The following is a 19,321-nucleotide window of genomic DNA, read 5'->3' as shown; positions in this document are numbered from 1 at the left end:
AGACTCAGGGGTAAAATAAGTCTCATGGGTAAAAAAAGTTTCACAGGTAAAAAAAGTCTCACGGGTGAAAAAACTCTCACGGGTAAAAAGTCTCAGAGGTAAAAAGTCCCATAGGTAAAAAATGTCTCACGGGAAAAAAGCCTGATGAGTAAAAAAAGTCATGGGTAAAAAAGCCTCACAGGTAAAAAAAGTCTCAGAGGTAAAAAAAGATTCGGGTAAAAAGTCTCACAGGTAGAAAAAGTCTCAGAGGTAAGAAAAGATTCATGTAAAAAGTCTAGCAGGTAGAAAACTCTCACAGGTAGAAAAAGTCTCATGGGTAAAAAAATCTCACGGGTAAAAAGTCTCAAAGGGAAAATAAGTCTCAGGGGTAAAATAAGTCTCATGGGTAAAAAAAAGTCTCACAGGTAAAAAAAGTCTCACGGGTGAAAAAAATCTCACGGGTAAAAAGTCTCAGAAATAAAAAGTCCCATAGCTAAAAAATGTCTCACGGGAAAAAAGTCTGACGGCTGAAAAAAGTCATGGGTAAAAAGCCTCACAGGTAAAAAAAGTCTCAGAGGTAAAAAAAGATTCGGGTAAAAAATCTAGCAGGTAGAAAAGTCTCACAGGTAGAAAAAGTCTCATGGGTAAAAAATCTCACGGGTAAAAATTCTCTAAAGGTAAAATAAGTCTCAGGGGTAAAATAAGTCTCATGGGTAAAAAGAGTCTCACAGGTAAAAAAAGTCTCATGGGTGAAAAAACTCTCACGGGTAAAGGAAGTCATGGGTAAAAATGTCTCACAGTTAAAAAAGGTCTCACGGGTAAAAAAACATCTCACGGGAAAAAATCTCAGAGGTAAAAAGTCCCATAGGTACAAAATGTCTCACGGGAAAAAAGCCTGATGAGTAAAAAAAGTCATGGGTAAAAAGCCTCACAGGTAAAAAAAGTCTCAGATGTAAAAAAAGATTCATGTAAAAAGTCTAGCAGGTAGAAAAGTCTCACAGGTAAAAAAAGTCTCATGGGTAAAAAAATCTCACGGATAAAAAGTCTCAAAAGGTAAAATAAGTCTCAGGGGTAAAATAAGTCTCATGGGTAAAAAAAGTCTCATGGGTGAAAAAACACCTGACGGGTAAAAAGTCTCAGAGGTAAAATGTCCCATAGGTAAAAAATGTCTTACGGGAAAAAAGTCTGACGGGTAAAAAAAGTCATGGGTAAAAAAAATTTTACAGGTAAAAAAAGTCTCAGAGGTAAAAAAAGATTCGGGTAAAAAGTCTAGCAGGTAGAAAAGTCTCACAGGTAGAAAAAGTCTCATGGGTAAAAAAGTCCCGCAGGTAAAAAGTCTCACGGGTAAAATAAGTCTCAGGGGTAAAATAAGTCTCAGGGGTAAAATAAGTCTCACGGGTAAAAAAAGTCACAGGGCTAAAATAAGTCTCAGGGGTAAAATAATTCTCAAGGGTAAAATAAATCTCAGGGTTAAAAAAAGTCTCACAGGTAAAATAAGTCTCAGGGGTAAAATAAGCCTCACAGTTAAAAAAAGTCTCACGGGTTAAAAAACATCTGATGGGTAAAAAGTCTCAGAGGTAAAAAGTCCCATAGGTAAAAAAAGTCTGACGGGTAAAATAAGTCTCAGGGGTAAAATAAATCTCACAGGTAAAAATGTCTCACTGGTAAAAAAAGTCTCACGGGTTAAAAAACATCTGATGGGTAAAAAGTCTCAGAGGTAAAAAGTCCCATAGGTAAAAAATGTCTCACCGGAAAAAAGTCTGACGGGTAAAAAAAGACATGGGTAAAAAAAGTCTCACAGGTAAAAAAAGTCTCAGAGGTAAAAAAAGATTCGGGTAAAAAGTCTAGCAGGTAGAAAAGTCTCACAAGTAGAAAAGGTCTCATGGGTAAAAAAATCCCGCATGTAAAAAGTCTCAGGGGTAAAATAAGTCTCAGGGGTAAAAGAAGTCTCACAGGTAAAAAAAGTCTCAAGGGTGAAAAAAGTCTCACGGGTAAAAGAAGTCATGGGTAAAAAGGTCTCACAGTTAAAAAAAGTCTCACGGGTTAAAAAACATCTGACGGGTAAAAAGTCTCAGAGATTAAAAGTCCCATAGGTAAAAAATGTCTCACGGGAAAAAAGTCTGACGGGTAAAAAAAGTCATGGGTAAAAAAAGTCTCAGAGGTAAAAAAAGTCTCAGAGGTAAAAAAAGATTCGGGTAAAAAGTCTAGCAGGTAGAAAAGTCTCACAGGTAGAAAAAGTCTCATGGGTAAAAAATTCCCGCAGGTAAAAAGTCTCAGGGGTAAAATAAGTCTCACAGGTAAAAAAGTCTCAGGGGTAAAAAAGGTCTCAGGGGTAAAATAAGTCTCACAGGTAAAAAAAGTCTCAGGGGTAAAATAAGTCTCATGGGTAAAAAAAGTCTCACAGGTAAAATAAGTCTCACAGGTTAAATAAGCCTCACAGTTAAAAAAAGTCTCACGGGTTAAAAAACATCTGACGGGTAAAAAGTCTCAGAGGTAAAAAGTCCCATAGGTAAAAAATGTCTCACAGGAAAAAAGTCTGACTGGTAAAAAAAGTCTCACAAGTAAAAAAAGTCTCAGGGGTAAAAAAAGTCTCACATGTAAAAAAAAGTCTCACGGGTGAAAAAAGTCTCACGGGTAAAAGAAGTCATGGGTAAAAAGGTCTCACAGTTAAAAAAAGTCTCACGGGTGAAAAAACATCTGACGGGTAAAAAGTCTCAGAGGTAAAAAGTCCCATAGGTAAAAAATGTCTCACGGGAAAAAAGTCTGACGGGTAAAAAAAGTCATGGGTAAAAAAAGTCTCACAGGTAAAAAAAGTCTCAGAGGTAAAAAAAGATTCGGGTAAAAATCTAGCAGGTAGAAAATCTCACAGGTAGAAAAAGTCTCATGGGTAAAAAATTCCCGCAGGTAAAAAGTCTCAGGGGTAAAATAAGTCTCAGGGGTAAAATAAGTCTCACGGGTAAAAAAAGTCACAGGGCTAAAATAAGTCTCAGGGGTAAAATAATTCTCAAGGGTAAAATAAATCTCAGGGTTAAAAAAAGTCTCACAGGTAAAATAAGTCTCAGGGGTAAAATAAGTCTCACAGGTAAAAAAAGTCTCACAGGTGAAAAAACATCTGACGGGTAAAAAGTCTCAGAGGTAAAAAGTCCCATAGGTAAAAGAAGTCTGACGGGTAAAATAAGTCTCAGGGGTAAAATAAATCTCACAGGTAAAAATGTCTCACAGGTAAAAAAAGTCTCACGGGTTAAAAAACATCTGACGGGTAAAAAGTCTCAGAGGTAAAAAGTCCCATAGGTAAAAAATGTCTCACGGGAAAAAAGTCTGACGGGTAAAAAAAGACATGGGTAAAAAAAGTCTCACTGGTAAAAAAAGTCTCAGAGGTAAAAAAAGATTCGGGTAAAAAGTCTAGCAGGTAGAAAAGTCTCACAAGTAGAAAAGGTCTCATGGGTAAAAAAATCCCGCAGGTAAAAAGTCTCAGGGGTAAAATAAGTCTCAGGGGTAAAAAAAGTCTCACAGGTAAAAAAAGTCTCACAGGTGAAAAAACATCTGACGGGTAAAAAGTCTCAGAGGTAAAAAGTCTCATAGGTAAAAAAAGTCTGACGGGTAAAATAAGTCTCAGGGGTAAAATAAATCTCACAGGTAAAAATGTCTCACAGTTAAAAAAAGTCTCACGGGTTAAAAAACATCTGACCGAGTAAAAAGTCTCAGAGGTAAAAAGTCCCATAGGTAAAAAATGTCTCACGGGAAAAAAGTCTGACGGGTAAAAAAAGTCATGGGTAAAAAAAGTCTCATGGGTAAAAAAAGTCTCAGAGGTAAAAAAAGATTCGGGTAAAAAGTCTAGCAGGTAGAAAAGTCTCACAGGTAGAGAAAGTCTCAGGGTAAAAAAATCTCACGGGTAAAAAGTCTCTAAAGGTAAAATAAGTCTCAGAGGAAAATAAGTCTCATGGGTAAAAAAAGTCTCACAGGTAGAAAAAGTCTCATGGGTAAAAAAATCTCACGGGTAAAAAGTCTCTAAAGGTAAAATAAGTCTCAGGGGTAAAATAAGTCTCATGGGTAAAAAAAGTCTCACAGGTAAAAAAAGTCTCATGGGTGAAAAAACTCCTGACGGGTAAAAAGTCTCATGGGTAAAAAAGTCCCATAGGTAAAAAATGTCTCACGGGAAAAAAGTCTGACGGGTAAAAAAAGTCATGGGTAAAAAAAATTTTACAGGTAAAAAAAGTCTCAGAGGTAAAAAAAGATTCGGGTAAAAAGTCTAGCAGGTAGAAAAGTCTCACAGGTAGAAAAAGTCTCATGGGTAAAAAAGTCCCGCAGGTAAAAAGTCTCACGGGTAAAATAAGTCTCAGGGGTAAAATAAGTCTCATGGGTAAAAAAAGTCTCACAGGTAAAAAAAGTCTCACGGGTGAAAAAACTCTCACGGGTAAAAAGTCTCAGAGGTAAAAAGTCCCATAGGTAAAAAATGTCTCACGGGAAAAAAGCCTGATGGTTTAAAAAAGTCATGGGTAAAAAAAATTTTACAGGTAAAAAAAGTCTCAGAGGTAAAAAAAGATTCAGGTAAAAAGTCTAGCAGGTAAAAAAGTCTCACAGGTAGAGAAAGTCTCATGGGTAAAAAATTCCCGCAGGTAAAAAGTCTCAGGGGTAAAATAAGTCTCAGGGGTAAAATAAGTCTCAGGGGTAAAAAAAGTCACAGGGCTAAAATAAGTCTCAGGGGTAAAATAATTCTCAAGGGTAAAATAAATCTCAGGGTTAAAAAAAGTCACAGGTAAAATAAGTCTCAGGGGTAAAATAAGCCTCACAGTTAAAAAAAGTCTCACGGGTTAAAAAACATCTGACGGGTAAAAAGTCTCAGAGGTAAAAAGTCCCATAGGTAAAAAATGTCTCACGGGAAAAAAGTCTGACGGGTAAAAAAAGTCATGGGTAAAAAAAGTCTCAGAGGTAAAAAAAGTCTCAGGGGTAAAAAAAGTCTCACAGGTAAAAAAAGTCTCAGGGGTAAAATAAGCCTCACAGTTAAAAAAAGTCTCAAGGGTTAAAAAGCATCTGACGTATAAAAAGTCTCAGAGGTAAAAAGTCCCATAGGTAAAAAATGTCTCACGAGAAAAAAGTCTGACGGGTAAAAAAAGTCATGGGTAAAAAAAGTCTCACAGGTAAAAAAAGATTCGGGTAAAAAGTCTAGCAGGTAGAAAAGTCTCACAGGTAGAAAAGGTCTCATGGGTAAAAAATATCCGCAGGTAAAAGTCTCAGGGGTAAAATAAGTCTCAGGGGTAAAATAAGTATCACGGGTAAAAAAAGTCTCACAGGTAAAATAAGTCTCAGGGGTAAAATAAGCCTCACAGTTAAAAAAAGTCTCACGGGTGAAAAAACATCTGACGGGTAAAAAGTCTCAGAGGTAAAAAGTCCCATAGGTAAAAAATGTCTCACGGGAAAAAAGTCTGACGGGTAAAAAAAGTCATGGGTAAAAAAAGTCTCACAGGTAAAAAAAGTCTCAGAGGTAAAAAAAGATTCGGGTAAAAATCTAGCAGGTAGAAAATCTCACAGGTAGAAAAAGTCTCATGGGTAAAAAATTCCCGCAGGTAAAAAGTCTCAGGGGTAAAATAAGTCTCAGGGGTAAAATAAGTCTCACGGGTAAAAAAAGTCACAGGGCTAAAATAAGTCTCAGGGGTAAAATAATTCTCAAGGGTAAAATAAATCTCAGGGTTAAAAAAAGTCTCACAGGTAAAATAAGTCTCAGGGGTAAAATAAGTCTCACAGGTAAAAAAAGTCTCACAGTGAAAAAACATCTGACGGGTAAAAAGTCTCAGAGGTAAAAAGTCCCATAGGTAAAAAAAGTCTGACGGGTAAAATAAGTCTCAGGGGTAAAATAAATCTCACAGGTAAAAATGTCTCACAGGTAAAAAAAGTCTCACGGCTTAAAAAACATCTGATGGGTGAAAAGTCTCAGAGGTAAAAAGTCCCATAGGTAAAAAATGTCTCACGGGAAAAAAGTCTGACGGGTAAAAAAAGACATGGGTAAAAAAAGTCTCACAGGTAAAAAAAGTCTCACGGGTGAAAAAAGTCTCACGGGTAAAAGAAGTCATGGGTAAAAAGGTCTCACAGTTAAAAAAAGTCTCACGGGTTAAAAAACATCTGATGGGTAAAAAGTCTCAGAGATTAAAAGTCCCATAGGTAAAAAATGTCTCACGGGAAAAAAGTCTGACGGGTAAAAAAAGTCATGGGTAAAAAAAGTCTCACAGTTAAAAAAAGTCTCAGAGGTAAAAAAAGATTCGGGTAAAAAGTCTAGCAGGTAGAAAAGTCTCACAGGTAGAAAAAGTGTCATGGGTAAAAAATTCCCGCAGGTAAAAGGTCTCAGAGGTAAAATAAGTCTCACAGGTAAAAAAGTCTCAGGGGCAAAAAAGGTCTCAGGGGTAAAATAAGTCTCACAGGTAAAATAAGTCTCAGGGGTAAAATAAGTCTCAGGGGTAAAATAAGAATCAGGGGTAAAAAAAGTCTCACAGGTAAAATAAGACTCAGGGGTAAAATAAGTCTCAGGGGTAAAATAAGTATCACGGGTTAAAAAGTCTCTAAAGGTAAAATAAGTCTCAGGGGTAAAATAAGCCTCACAGTTAAAAAAAGTCTCACGGGTGAAAAAACATCTGACGGGTAAAAAGTCTCAGAGGTAAAAAATGTCTCACGGGAAAAAAGTCTGACGGGTAAAAGAAGACATGGGTAAAAAAAGTCTCACAGGTAAAAAAAGTCTCACGGGTGAAAAAACTCTCACGGGTCAAAGAAGTCATGGGTAAAAAGGTCTCACAGTTAAAAAAAAGTCTTACGGGTGAAAAAACATCTCATGGGTAAAAAGTCTAGCAGGTAGAAAAGTCTCACAGGTAGAAAAAGTCTCATGGGTAAAAAAAGTCTCACAGGTAAAATAAGTCTCAGGGGTAAAATAAGCCTCACAGTTAAAAAAAGTCTCACGGGTTAAAAAACAACTGACGGGTAAAAAGTCTCAGAGGTAAAAAGTCCCATAGGTAAAAAATGTGTCACGGGAAAAAAGTCTGACGGGTAAAAAAAGTCATGGGTAAAAAAAGTCTCAGAGGTAAAAAAAGTCTCAGGGGTAAAAAAAGTCTCACAGGTAAAAAAAGTCTCATGGGTGAAAAAAGTCTCACGGGTAAAAGAAGTCATGGGTAAAAAGGTCTCACAGTTAAAAAAAGTCTCACGGGGTAAGAAACATCTGACGGGTAAAAAGTCTCAGAGGTAAAAAGTCCCATAGGTAAAAAATGTCTCACGGGTAAAAAAAGTCATGGGTAAAAAAAGTCTCACAGGTAAAAAAAGTCTCACGGGTGAAAAAACACTCACAGGTAAAAGAAGTCATGGGTAAAAAGGTCTCACAGTTAAAAAAAGTCTCACGGGTTAAAAAACATCTGACGGGTAAAAAGTCTCAGAAGTAAAGAGTCCCATAGGTAAAAAATGTCTCACGAGAAAAAAGTCTGACGGGTAAAAAAAGTCATGGGTAAAAAGCCTCACAGGTAAAAAAAGTCTCAGTGGTAAAAAAAGATTCGGGTAAAAAGTCTAGCAGGTAGAAAAGTCTCACAGGTAGAAAAAGTCTCATGGGTAAAAAATTCCCGCAGGTAAAAAGTCTCACAGGTAAAATAAGTCTCAGGGGTAAAAAAACACTCACGGGTATAAGAAGTGATGGGTAAAAAGGTCTCACAGTTAAAAATAGTCTCACGGGTTAAAAAACGTCTGACGGGTAAAAAGTCTCAGAGGTAAAAATCCCATAGGTAAAAAATATCTCACGGGATTAAAGTATGACGGGTAAAAAAAGTCATGGGTAAAAAAAGTCTCACAGGTAAAAAAAGTCTAGCAGGTAGAAAAAAAGCTTCGGGTAAAAAGTCTAGCAGGTAGAAAAGTCTCACAGGTAGAAAAAGTCTCATGGGTAAAAAATTCCCGCAGGTAAAAAGTCTCAGGGTTAAAATAAGTCTCACAGGTAAAAAAAGTCTCACACGTAAAATAAGTCTCAGGGGTAAAAAAAGATTCAGTTAAAAAGCCTAGCAGGTAGAAAAGTCTCAGCGATAGAAAAAGTCTCATGAGTAAAAAATTGCCGCAGGTAAAAAGTCTCAGGGGTAAAATAAGTCTCAGGGGTAATATAATTCTGAGGGGTAAAATAAGTCTCAGAGGTAAAATAAGTCTCACGGGTGAAAAAACACTCACGGGTAAAAGAAGTCATGGGTAAAAAAGTTCTCACAGTTAAAAAAAGTCTCACGCGTTAAAAAACATATGACGGTTAAATGTCTCAGAGGTAAAAAGTCCCATAGGTAAAAAATGTCTGACGGGAAAAAAGTCTGACGGGTAAAAAAAGTCTCACAAGTAAAAAAAGTCTCATGGGTAAAAAAAAGTCTCAGAGGTAAAAAAAGATTCGGGTAAAAAGTCTAGCAGGTAGAAAAGTGATTTTTTTTTTACCCCTGAGACTTTTTACCTGCGGGAATTATTTACCCATGAGACTTTTTCTACCTGTGAGACTTTTCTACCTGCTACACTTTTTACCCAAATCTTTTTTTACCACTGAGACTTTTTTTACCTGTGAGACTTTTTTTGCCCATGACTTTTTTTACCCGTCAGACTTTTTTCCCATGAGACATTTTTTACCTATGGGACTTTTTACCTCTGAGACTTTTTACCCATCAGATGTTTTTTAACCCGTGAGACTTTTTTTAACTGTGAGACCTTTTTACCCATGACTTCTTTTACCCGTGAGACTTTTTTCACCCATGAGACTTTTTTGACCTGTGAGACTTTTTACCCGTTGAGACTTTTTTTTCCCTTGAGATATTTTACCCTTGAGACTTTTTTTACCCGTCCGATTTTTTTACTCGCCAGGCTTTTTTTTCCCGTGAGGCTTTTTTTACCCGTGAGACTTTTCTAACCGTGAGACTTTTTTACCTGTTAGACTTTTTACCCGAATCTTTTCTTACCCGTGAGACTTTTTTTACCTGTGAGACTTTTTTTACCTGTGAGACTTTTTACCCAAATCTTTTCTTACCCGTGAGACTTTTTTTACCTGTGAGACTTTTTAGCCATGAGAATTTCTCTACCCGTCAGACTTTTTTTTACCCGTGAGACTTTTTACCTGCAAGACTTTTTTACGCGTTAGAGTTTTTACCCATGAGATTTCTTTACCCGTCAGACTTTTTTGACTCATCAGGCTTTTTTTCCCGTGAGACATTTTTTACCTATGGGACTTTTTACCTCTGAGACTTTTTTTACCCGTGAGATGTTTTTTACTCGTGACGCTTCTTACACGTGAGACGTTTTTTACCCGTGAGACTTTTTTTTACCTGTGTAACTTTTTACCCATGACAATTTTTCTACCCGTGAGACTTTTTAAACGTGAGACTTTTTTTTGTCTGTCAGACTTTTTTTACACGTCAGACATTTTTACCGTGACAATTTTTACCCTTGAGACTTTTTACCCATGAGGCTTTTTTTACCCATCAAACCTTTTTTACCCAGGAGACTTTTTTAATTGTGAGACATTTTACCTGTGAAACTTATTACCCGTAAGACTTTTTTTACTCCTCAGACATTTTTTCCCGTGAGACTTTTTTTACCCGTGAGAATATTTACACTTAAGGCATCTGACACATGGGAATTTTTACCCGAAAGACATTTTTACCCATGAGACTTTTCTTAACTGTGATTTTTTCTATCATGGGAATTTCTACTTGTGAGGATTTTTACCCGTAAGACTTTTCTTACCCGAGTGACTTTTTTTACCTGTGTGACTTTTTACCCATGAGAATTTTTCCACCTCTGAGAGGTTTTTTACCCGTAAGACTTTTCTAACCATGAGACTTTTTTGACACGTCAGAATTTTTAAACGTGATATTTATTTTACCAATGAGGCTTTTTTTTACCTGTGAGACTTTTATACCCGTTAGAGTTTTGACCCATGAGATTTCTTTACCCGTCAGACTTTTTTGACTCATCAGGCTTTTTTTCCCGTGAGACATTTTTTACCTATGGGACTTTTTACCTCTGAGACTTTTAATCCGTGAGATGTTTTTTTACCCGTCAGACTTTTTTTAACTGTGAGACCTTTTTACCCATGACTTCTTTTACCCGTGAGACTTTTTTCACCCATGAGACTTTTTTGACCTGTGAGACTTTTTACCCGTTGAGACTTTTTTTTCCCTTGAGATATTTTACCCTTGAGACTTTTTTTACCCGTCCGATTTTTTTACTCGCCAGGCTTTTTTTTCCCGTGAGGCTTTTTTTACCCGTGAGACTTTTCTAACCGTGAGACTTTTTTACCTGTTAGACTTTTTACCCGAATCTTTTCTTACCCGTGAGACTTTTTTTACCTGTGAGACTTTTTAGCCATGAGAATTTCTCTACCCGTCAGACTTTTTTTTACCCGTGAGACTTTTTACCTGCAAGACTTTTTTACCCGTTAGAGTTTTGACCCATGAGATTTCTTTACCCGTCAGACTTTTTTGACTCATCAGGCTTTTTTTCCCGTGAGACATTTTTTACCTATGGGACTTTTTACCTCTGAGACTTTTTTTACCCGTGAGATGTTTTTTACTCGTGACGCTTCTTACACGTGAGACCTTTTTTACCCGTGAGACTTTTTTTTACCTTTGTAACTTTTTACCCATGACAATTTTTCTACCCGTGAGACTTTTTAAACGTGAGACTTTTTTTTGTCTGTCAGACTTTTTTTACACGTCAGACATTTTTACCGTGACAATTTTTACCCTTGAGACTTTTTACCCATGAGACTTTTTTTACCCATCAAACCTTTTTTACCCAGGAGACTTTTTTAATTGTGAGACATTTTACCTGTGAAACTTATTACCCGTAAGACTTTTTTTACTCCTCAGACATTTTTTCCCGTGAGACTTTTTTTACCCGTGAGAATATTTACACTTAAGGCATCTGACACATGGGAATTTTTACCCGAAAGACATTTTTACCCATGAGACTTTTCTTAACTGTGATTTTTTCTATCATGGGAATTTCTACTTGTGAGGATTTTTACCCGTAAGACTTTTCTTACCCGAGTGACTTTTTTTACCTGTGTGACTTTTTACCCATGAGAATTTTTCCACCTCTGAGAGGTTTTTTACCCGTAAGACTTTTCTAACCATGAGACTTTTTTGACACGTCAGAATTTTTAAACGTGATATTTATTTTACCAATGAGGCTTTTTTTTACCTGTGAGACTTTTATACCCGTTAGAGTTTTGACCCATGAGATTTCTTTACCCGTCAGACTTTTTTGACTCACAGGCTTTTTTTCCCGTGAGACATTTTTTACCTATGGGACTTTTTACCTCTGAGACTTTTAATCCGTGAGATGTTTTTTTACCCGTCAGACTTTTTTTAACTGTGAGACGTTTTTACCCATGACTTCTTTTACCCGTGAGACTTTTTTCACCCATGAGACTTTTTTGACCTGTGAGACTTTTTACCCGTTGAGACTTTTTTTTCCCTTGAGATATTTTACCCTTGAGACTTTTTTTACCCGTCCGATTTTTTTACTCGCCAGGCTTTTTTTTCCCGTGAGGCTTTTTTTACCCGTGAGACTTTTCTAACCGTGAGACTTTTTTACCTGTTAGACTTTTTACCCGAATCTTTTCTTACCCGTGAGACTTTTTTTACCTGTGAGACTTTTTAGCCATGAGAATTTCTCTACCCGTCAGACTTTTTTTTACCCGTGAGACTTTTTACCTGCAAGACTTTTTTACCCGTTAGAGTTTTGACCCATGAGATTTCTTTACCCGTCAGACTTTTTTGACTCATCAGGCTTTTTTTCCCGTGAGACATTTTTTACCTATGGGACTTTTTACCTCTGAGACTTTTTTTACCCGTGAGATGTTTTTTACTCGTGACGCTTCTTACACGTGAGACCTTTTTTACCCGTGAGACTTTTTTTTACCTGTGTAACTTTTTACCCATGACAATTTTTCTACCCGTGAGACTTTTTAAACGTGAGACTTTTTTTTGTCTGTCAGACTTTTTTTACACGTCAGACATTTTTACCGTGAAAATTTTTACCCGTGAGACGTTTGACCTTTGAGACTTTTTTTACCCGTGAGATCTTTTTTATCCATCAGATTTTTTTACTTGCCAGGCTTTTTTTCCCGTGAGACTATTTTTACCTTGAGGCTCTTTACACATGAGAATTTTTACCCATGAGACTTTTTTACCTGTGAGACTTTTTTACTCGTGAGTCATTTTTACCGTGACAATTTTTACCCTTGAGACTTTTTACCCATGAGGCTTTTTTTACCCATCAAACCTTTTTTACCCAGGAGACTTTTTTAATTGTGAGACATTTTACCTGTGAAACTTATTACCCGTAAGACTTTTTTTACTCCTCAGACATTTTTTCCCGTGAGACTTTTTTTACCCGTGAGAATATTTACACTTGAGGCATCTGACACATGGGAATTTTTACCCGAAAGACATTTTTACCCATGAGACTTTTCTTAACCGTGATTTTTTCTATCATGGGAATTTCTACTTGTGAGGATTTTTACCCGTAAGACTTTTCTTACCCGTGAGACTTTTTTTACCCGAGTGACTTTTTTTACCTGTGTGACTTTTTACCCATGAGAATTTTTCCACCTCTGAGAGGTTTTTTACCCGTAAGACTTTTCTAACCATGAGACTTTTTTGACACGTCAGAATTTTTAAACGTGATATTTATTTTACCAATGAGGCTTTTTTTTACCTGTGAGACTTTTATACCCGTTAGAGTTTTGACCCATGAGATTTCTTTACCCGTCAGACTTTTTTGACTCACAGGCTTTTTTTCCCGTGAGACATTTTTTACCTATGGGACTTTTTACCTCTGAGACTTTTAATCCGTGAGATGTTTTTTTACCCGTCAGACTTTTTTTAACTGTGAGACGTTTTTACCCATGACTTCTTTTACCCGTGAGACTTTTTTCACCCATGAGACTTTTTTGACCTGTGAGACTTTTTACCCGTTGAGACTTTTTTTTCCCTTGAGATATTTTACCCTTGAGACTTTTTTTACCCGTCCGATTTTTTTACTCGCCAGGCTTTTTTTTCCCGTGAGGCTTTTTTTACCCGTGAGACTTTTCTAACCGTGAGACTTTTTTACCTGTTAGACTTTTTACCCGAATCTTTTCTTACCCGTGAGACTTTTTTTACCTGTGAGACTTTTTAGCCATGAGAATTTCTCTACCCGTCAGACTTTTTTTTACCCGTGAGACTTTTTACCTGCAAGACTTTTTTACCCGTTAGAGTTTTGACCCATGAGATTTCTTTACCCGTCAGACTTTTTTGACTCATCAGGCTTTTTTTCCCGTGAGACATTTTTTACCTATGGGACTTTTTACCTCTGAGACTTTTTTTACCCGTGAGATGTTTTTTACTCGTGACGCTTCTTACACGTGAGACCTTTTTTACCCGTGAGACTTTTTTTTACCTGTGTAACTTTTTACCCATGACAATTTTTCTACCCGTGAGACTTTTTAAACGTGAGACTTTTTTTTGTCTGTCAGACTTTTTTTACACGTCAGACATTTTTACCGTGAAAATTTTTACCCGTGAGACGTTTGACCTTTGAGACTTTTTTTACCCGTGAGATCTTTTTTATCCATCAGATTTTTTTACTCGCCAGGCTTTTTTTCCCGTGAGACTATTTTTACCTTGAGGCTCTTTACACATGAGAATTTTTACCCATGAGACTTTTTTACCTGTGAGACTTTTTTACTCGTGAGTCATTTTTACCGTGACAATTTTTACCCTTGAGACTTTTTACCCATGAGGCTTTTTTTACCCATCAAACCTTTTTTACCCAGGAGACTTTTTTAATTGTGAGACATTTTACCTGTGAAACTTATTACCCGTAAGACTTTTTTTACTCCTCAGACATTTTTTCCCGTGAGACTTTTTTTACCCGTGAGAATATTTACACTTGAGGCATCTGACACATGGGAATTTTTACCCGAAAGACATTTTTACCCATGAGACTTTTCTTAACCGTGATTTTTTCTATCATGGGAATTTCTACTTGTGAGGATTTTTACCCGTAAGACTTTTCTTACCCGTGAGACTTTTTTTACCCGAGTGACTTTTTTTACCTGTGTGACTTTTTACCCACGAGAATTTTTCCACCTCTGAGAGGTTTTTTACCCGTAAGACTTTTCTAACCATGAGACTTTTTTGACATGTCAGAATTTTTAAACGTGAGATTTCTTTTACCAATGAGGCTTTTTTTACCTGTGAGACTTTTATACCCGTTAGAGTTTTTACCCATGAGATTTCTTTACCCGTCGGACTTTTTTGACTCACAGGCTTTTTTTCCCGTGAGACATTTTTTACCTATGGGACTTTTTACCTCTGAGACTTTTAATCCGTGAGATGTTTTTTTACCCGTCAGACTTTTTTTAACTGTGAGACCTTTTTACCCATGACTTCTTTTACCCGTGAGACTTTTTTCACCCATGAGACTTTTTTGACCTGTGAGACTTTTTACCCGTTGAGACTTTTTTTTCCCTTGAGATATTTTACCCTTGAGACTTTTTTTACCCGTCCGATTTTTTTACTCGCCAGGCTTTTTTTTCCCGTGAGGCTTTTTTTACCCGTGAGACTTTTCTAACCGTGAGACTTTTTTACCTGTTAGACTTTTTACCCGAATCTTTTCTTACCCGTGAGACTTTTTTTACCTGTGAGACTTTTTAGCCATGAGAATTTCTCTACCCGTCAGACTTTTTTTTACCCGTGAGACTTTTTACCTGCAAGACTTTTTTACCCGTTAGAGTTTTGACCCATGAGATTTCTTTACCCGTCAGACTTTTTTGACTCATCAGGCTTTTTTTCCCGTGAGACATTTTTTACCTATGGGACTTTTTACCTCTGAGACTTTTTTTACCCGTGAGATGTTTTTTACTCGTGACGCTTCTTACACGTGAGACCTTTTTTACCCGTGAGACTTTTTTTTACCTTTGTAACTTTTTACCCATGACAATTTTTCTACCCGTGAGACTTTTTAAACGTGAGACTTTTTTTTGTCTGTCAGACTTTTTTTACACGTCAGACATTTTTACCGTGACAATTTTTACCCTTGAGACTTTTTACCCATGAGACTTTTTTTACCCATCAAACCTTTTTTACCCAGGAGACTTTTTTAATTGTGAGACATTTTACCTGTGAAACTTATTACCCGTAAGACTTTTTTTACTCCTCAGACATTTTTTCCCGTGAGACTTTTTTTACCCGTGAGAATATTTACACTTAAGGCATCTGACACATGGGAATTTTTACCCGAAAGACATTTTTACCCATGAGACTTTTCTTAACTGTGATTTTTTCTATCATGGGAATTTCTACTTGTGAGGATTTTTACCCGTAAGACTTTTCTTACCCGAGTGACTTTTTTTACCTGTGTGACTTTTTACCCATGAGAATTTTTCCACCTCTGAGAGGTTTTTTACCCGTAAGACTTTTCTAACCATGAGACTTTTTTGACACGTCAGAATTTTTAAACGTGATATTTATTTTACCAATGAGGCTTTTTTTTACCTGTGAGACTTTTATACCCGTTAGAGTTTTGACCCATGAGATTTCTTTACCCGTCAGACTTTTTTGACTCACAGGCTTTTTTTCCCGTGAGACATTTTTTACCTATGGGACTTTTTACCTCTGAGACTTTTAATCCGTGAGATGTTTTTTTACCCGTCAGACTTTTTTTAACTGTGAGACGTTTTTACCCATGACTTCTTTTACCCGTGAGACTTTTTTCACCCATGAGACTTTTTTGACCTGTGAGACTTTTTACCCGTTGAGACTTTTTTTTCCCTTGAGATATTTTACCCTTGAGACTTTTTTTACCCGTCCGATTTTTTTACTCGCCAGGCTTTTTTTTCCCGTGAGGCTTTTTTTACCCGTGAGACTTTTCTAACCGTGAGACTTTTTTACCTGTTAGACTTTTTACCCGAATCTTTTCTTACCCGTGAGACTTTTTTTACCTGTGAGACTTTTTAGCCATGAGAATTTCTCTACCCGTCAGACTTTTTTTTACCCGTGAGACTTTTTACCTGCAAGACTTTTTTACCCGTTAGAGTTTTGACCCATGAGATTTCTTTACCCGTCAGACTTTTTTGACTCATCAGGCTTTTTTTCCCGTGAGACATTTTTTACCTATGGGACTTTTTACCTCTGAGACTTTTTTTACCCGTGAGATGTTTTTTACTCGTGACGCTTCTTACACGTGAGACCTTTTTTACCAGTGAGACTTTTTTTTACCTGTGTGACTTTTTACCCATGACAATTTTTCTCCGGTGAGACTTTTTAAACATGAGACTTTTTTTTGTCTGTCAGACTTTTTTGACATGTCAGACATTTTTACCGTAAAAATTTTTACCCGTGAGACGTTTGACCTTTGAGACTTTTTTTACCCGTGAGATCTTTTTTATCCATCAGATTTTTTTACTCGCCAGGCTTTTTTTCCCGTGAGACTATTTTTACCTTGAGGCTCTTTACACATGAGAATTTTTACCCATGAGACTTTTTTACCTGTGAGACTTTTTTACTCGTGAGTCATTTTTACCGTGACAATTTTTACCCTTGAGACTTTTTACCCATGAGGCTTTTTTTACCCATCAAACCTTTTTTACCCAGGAGACTTTTTTAATTGTGAGACATTTTACCTGTGAAACTTATTACCCGTAAGACTTTTTACTCCTCAGACATTTTTTCCCGTGAGACTTTTTTTACCCGTGAGAATATTTACACTTGAGGCATCTGACACATGGGAATTTTTACCCGAAAGACATTTTTACCCATGAGACTTTTCTTAACCGTGATTTTTTCTATCATGGGAATTTCTACTTGTGAGGATTTTTACCCGTAAGACTTTTCTTACCCGTGAGACTTTTTTTACCCGAGTGACTTTTTTTACCTGTGTGACTTTTTACCCACGAGAATTTTTCCACCTCTGAGAGGTTTTTTACCCGTAAGACTTTTCTAACCATGAGACTTTTTTGACACGTCAGAATTTTTAAACGTGATATTTATTTTACCAATGAGGCTTTTTTTTACCTGTGAGACTTTTATACCCGTTAGAGTTTTTACCCATGAGATTTCTTTACCCGTCGGACTTTTTTGACTCATCAGGCTTTTTTTCCCGTGAGACATTTTTTACCTATGGGACTTTTTACCTCTGAGACTTTTAATCCGTGAGATGTTTTTTTACCCGTCAGACTTTTTTTAACTGTGAGACGTTTTTACCCATGACTTCTTTTACCCGTGAGACTTTTTTCACCCATGAGACTTTTTTGACCTGTGAGACTTTTTACCCGTTGAGACTTTTTTTTCCCTTGAGATATTTTACCCTTGAGACTTTTTTTACCCGTCCGATTTTTTTACTCGCCAGGCTTTTTTTTCCCGTGAGGCTTTTTTTACCTGTTAGACTTTTTACCCGAATCTTTTCTTACCCGTGAGACTTTTTTTACCTGTGAGACTTTTTAGCCATGAGAATTTCTCTACCCGTCAGACTTTTTTTTACCCGTGAGACTTTTTACCTGCAAGACTTTTTTACCCGTTAGAGTTTTGACCCATGAGATTTCTTTACCCGTCAGACTTTTTTGACTCATCAGGCTTTTTTTCCCGTGAGACATTTTTTACCTATGGGACTTTTTACCTCTGAGACTTTTTTTACCCGTGAGATGTTTTTTACTCGTGACGCTTCTTACACGTGAGACCTTTTTTACCAGTGAGACTTTTTTTTACCTGTGTGACTTTTTACCCATGACAATTTTTCTCCGGTGAGACTTTTTAAACATGAGACTTTTTTTTGTCTGTCAGACTTTTTTTACACGTCAGACATTTTTACCGTAAAAATTTTTACCCGTGAGACGTTTGACCTTTGAGACTTTTTTTACCCGTGAGATCTTTTTTATCCATCAGATTTTTTTACTCGCCAGGCTTTTTTTCCCGTGAGACTATTTTTACCTTGAGGCTCTTTACACATGAGAATTTTTACCCATGAGACTTTTTTACCTGTGAGACTTTTTTACTCGTGAGTCATTTTTACCGTGACAATTTTTACCCTTGAGACTTTTTACCCATGAGGCTTTTTTTACCCATCAAACCTTTTTTACCCAGGAGACTTTTTTAATTGTGAGACATTTTACCTGTGAAACTTATTACCCGTAAGACTTTTTACTCCTCAGACATTTTTTCCCGTGAGACTTTTTTTACCCGTGAGAATATTTACACTTGAGGCATCTGACACATGGGAATTTTTACCCGAAAGACATTTTTACCCATGAGACTTTTCTTAACCGTGATTTTTTCTATCATGGGAATTTCTACTTGTGAGGATTTTTACCCGTAAGACTTTTCTTACCCGTGAGACTTTTTTTACCCGAGTGACTTTTTTTACCTGTGTGACTTTTTACCCACGAGAATTTTTCCACCTCTGAGAGGTTTTTTACCCGTAAGACTTTTCTAACCATGAGACTTTTTTGACACGTCAGAATTTTTAAACGTGATATTTATTTTACCAATGAGGCTTTTTTTTACCTGTGAGACTTTTATACCCGTTAGAGTTTTTACCCATGAGATTTCTTTACCCGTCAGACTTTTTTGACTCATCAGGCTTTTTTTCCCGTGAGACATTTTTTACCTATGGGACTTTTTACCTCTGAGACTTTTAATCCGTGAGATGTTTTTTTACCCGTCAGACTTTTTTTAACTGTGAGACGTTTTTACCCATGACTTCTTTTACCCGTGAGACTTTTTTCACCCATGAGACTTTTTTGACCTGTGAGACTTTTTACCCGTTGAGACTTTTTTTTCCCTTGAGATATTTTACCCTTGAGACTTTTTTTACCCGTCCGATTTTTTTACTCGCCAGGCTTTTTTTTCCCGTGAGGCTTTTTTTACCCGTGAGACTTTTCTAACCGTGAGACTTTTTTACCTGTTAGACTTTTTACCCGAATCTTTTCTTACCCGTGAGACTTTTTTTACCTGTGAGACTTTTTAGCCATGAGAATTTCTCTACCCGTCAGACTTTTTTTTACCCGTGAGACTTTTTACCTGCAAGACTTTTTTACCCGTTAGAGTTTTGACCCATGAGATTTCTTTACCCGTCAGACTTTTTTGACTCATCAGGCTTTTTTTCCCGTGAGACATTTTTTACCTATGGGACTTTTTACCTCTGAGACTTTTTTTACCCGTGAGATGTTTTTTACTCGTGACGCTTCTTACACGTGAGACCTTTTTTACCAGTGAGACTTTTTTTTACCTGTGTGACTTTTTACCCATGACAATTTTTCTCCGGTGAGACTTTTTAAACATGAGACTTTTTTTTGTCTGTCAGACTTTTTTGACAT

The 19,321-nt window shown here is 36.7% G+C and overlaps 1 long non-coding RNA gene across 40 annotated transcripts in view; it reads left to right on the top strand.

Annotated features, from left to right (window-relative positions):
* Positions 1 to 1,314: 1,314 nt before the first annotated feature.
* The window catches only part of LOC308064143, a 41,314-nt gene continuing 23,307 nt past the window's right edge, over positions 1,315 to 19,321 (top strand). Inside the window, exons 1-14 of one of the 40 annotated variants that reach the window (XR_013928236.1) lie at positions 1,315 to 1,377; positions 1,573 to 1,608; positions 1,781 to 2,267; positions 2,303 to 2,365; positions 2,647 to 2,801; positions 3,202 to 3,545; positions 3,687 to 3,788; positions 4,736 to 4,926; positions 5,118 to 5,166; positions 5,509 to 5,595; positions 5,998 to 6,330; positions 6,667 to 6,772; positions 6,916 to 7,268; positions 7,473 to 8,002. This is a non-coding gene — a long non-coding RNA (uncharacterized lncRNA). The other 39 variants (XR_013928235.1, XR_013928245.1, XR_013928246.1 and 36 more) reach the window with 39 other exon arrangements.

Source organism: Falco punctatus (assembly GCF_963210335.1).
Source record: "Falco punctatus genome assembly, chromosome: 5".
NCBI classification, from domain to species: Eukaryota; Metazoa; Chordata; class Aves; order Falconiformes; family Falconidae; genus Falco; species Falco punctatus.
Note: the sequence above shows the minus strand (reverse complement) of the source record. Positions and strands in the feature narration are given on the sequence as shown.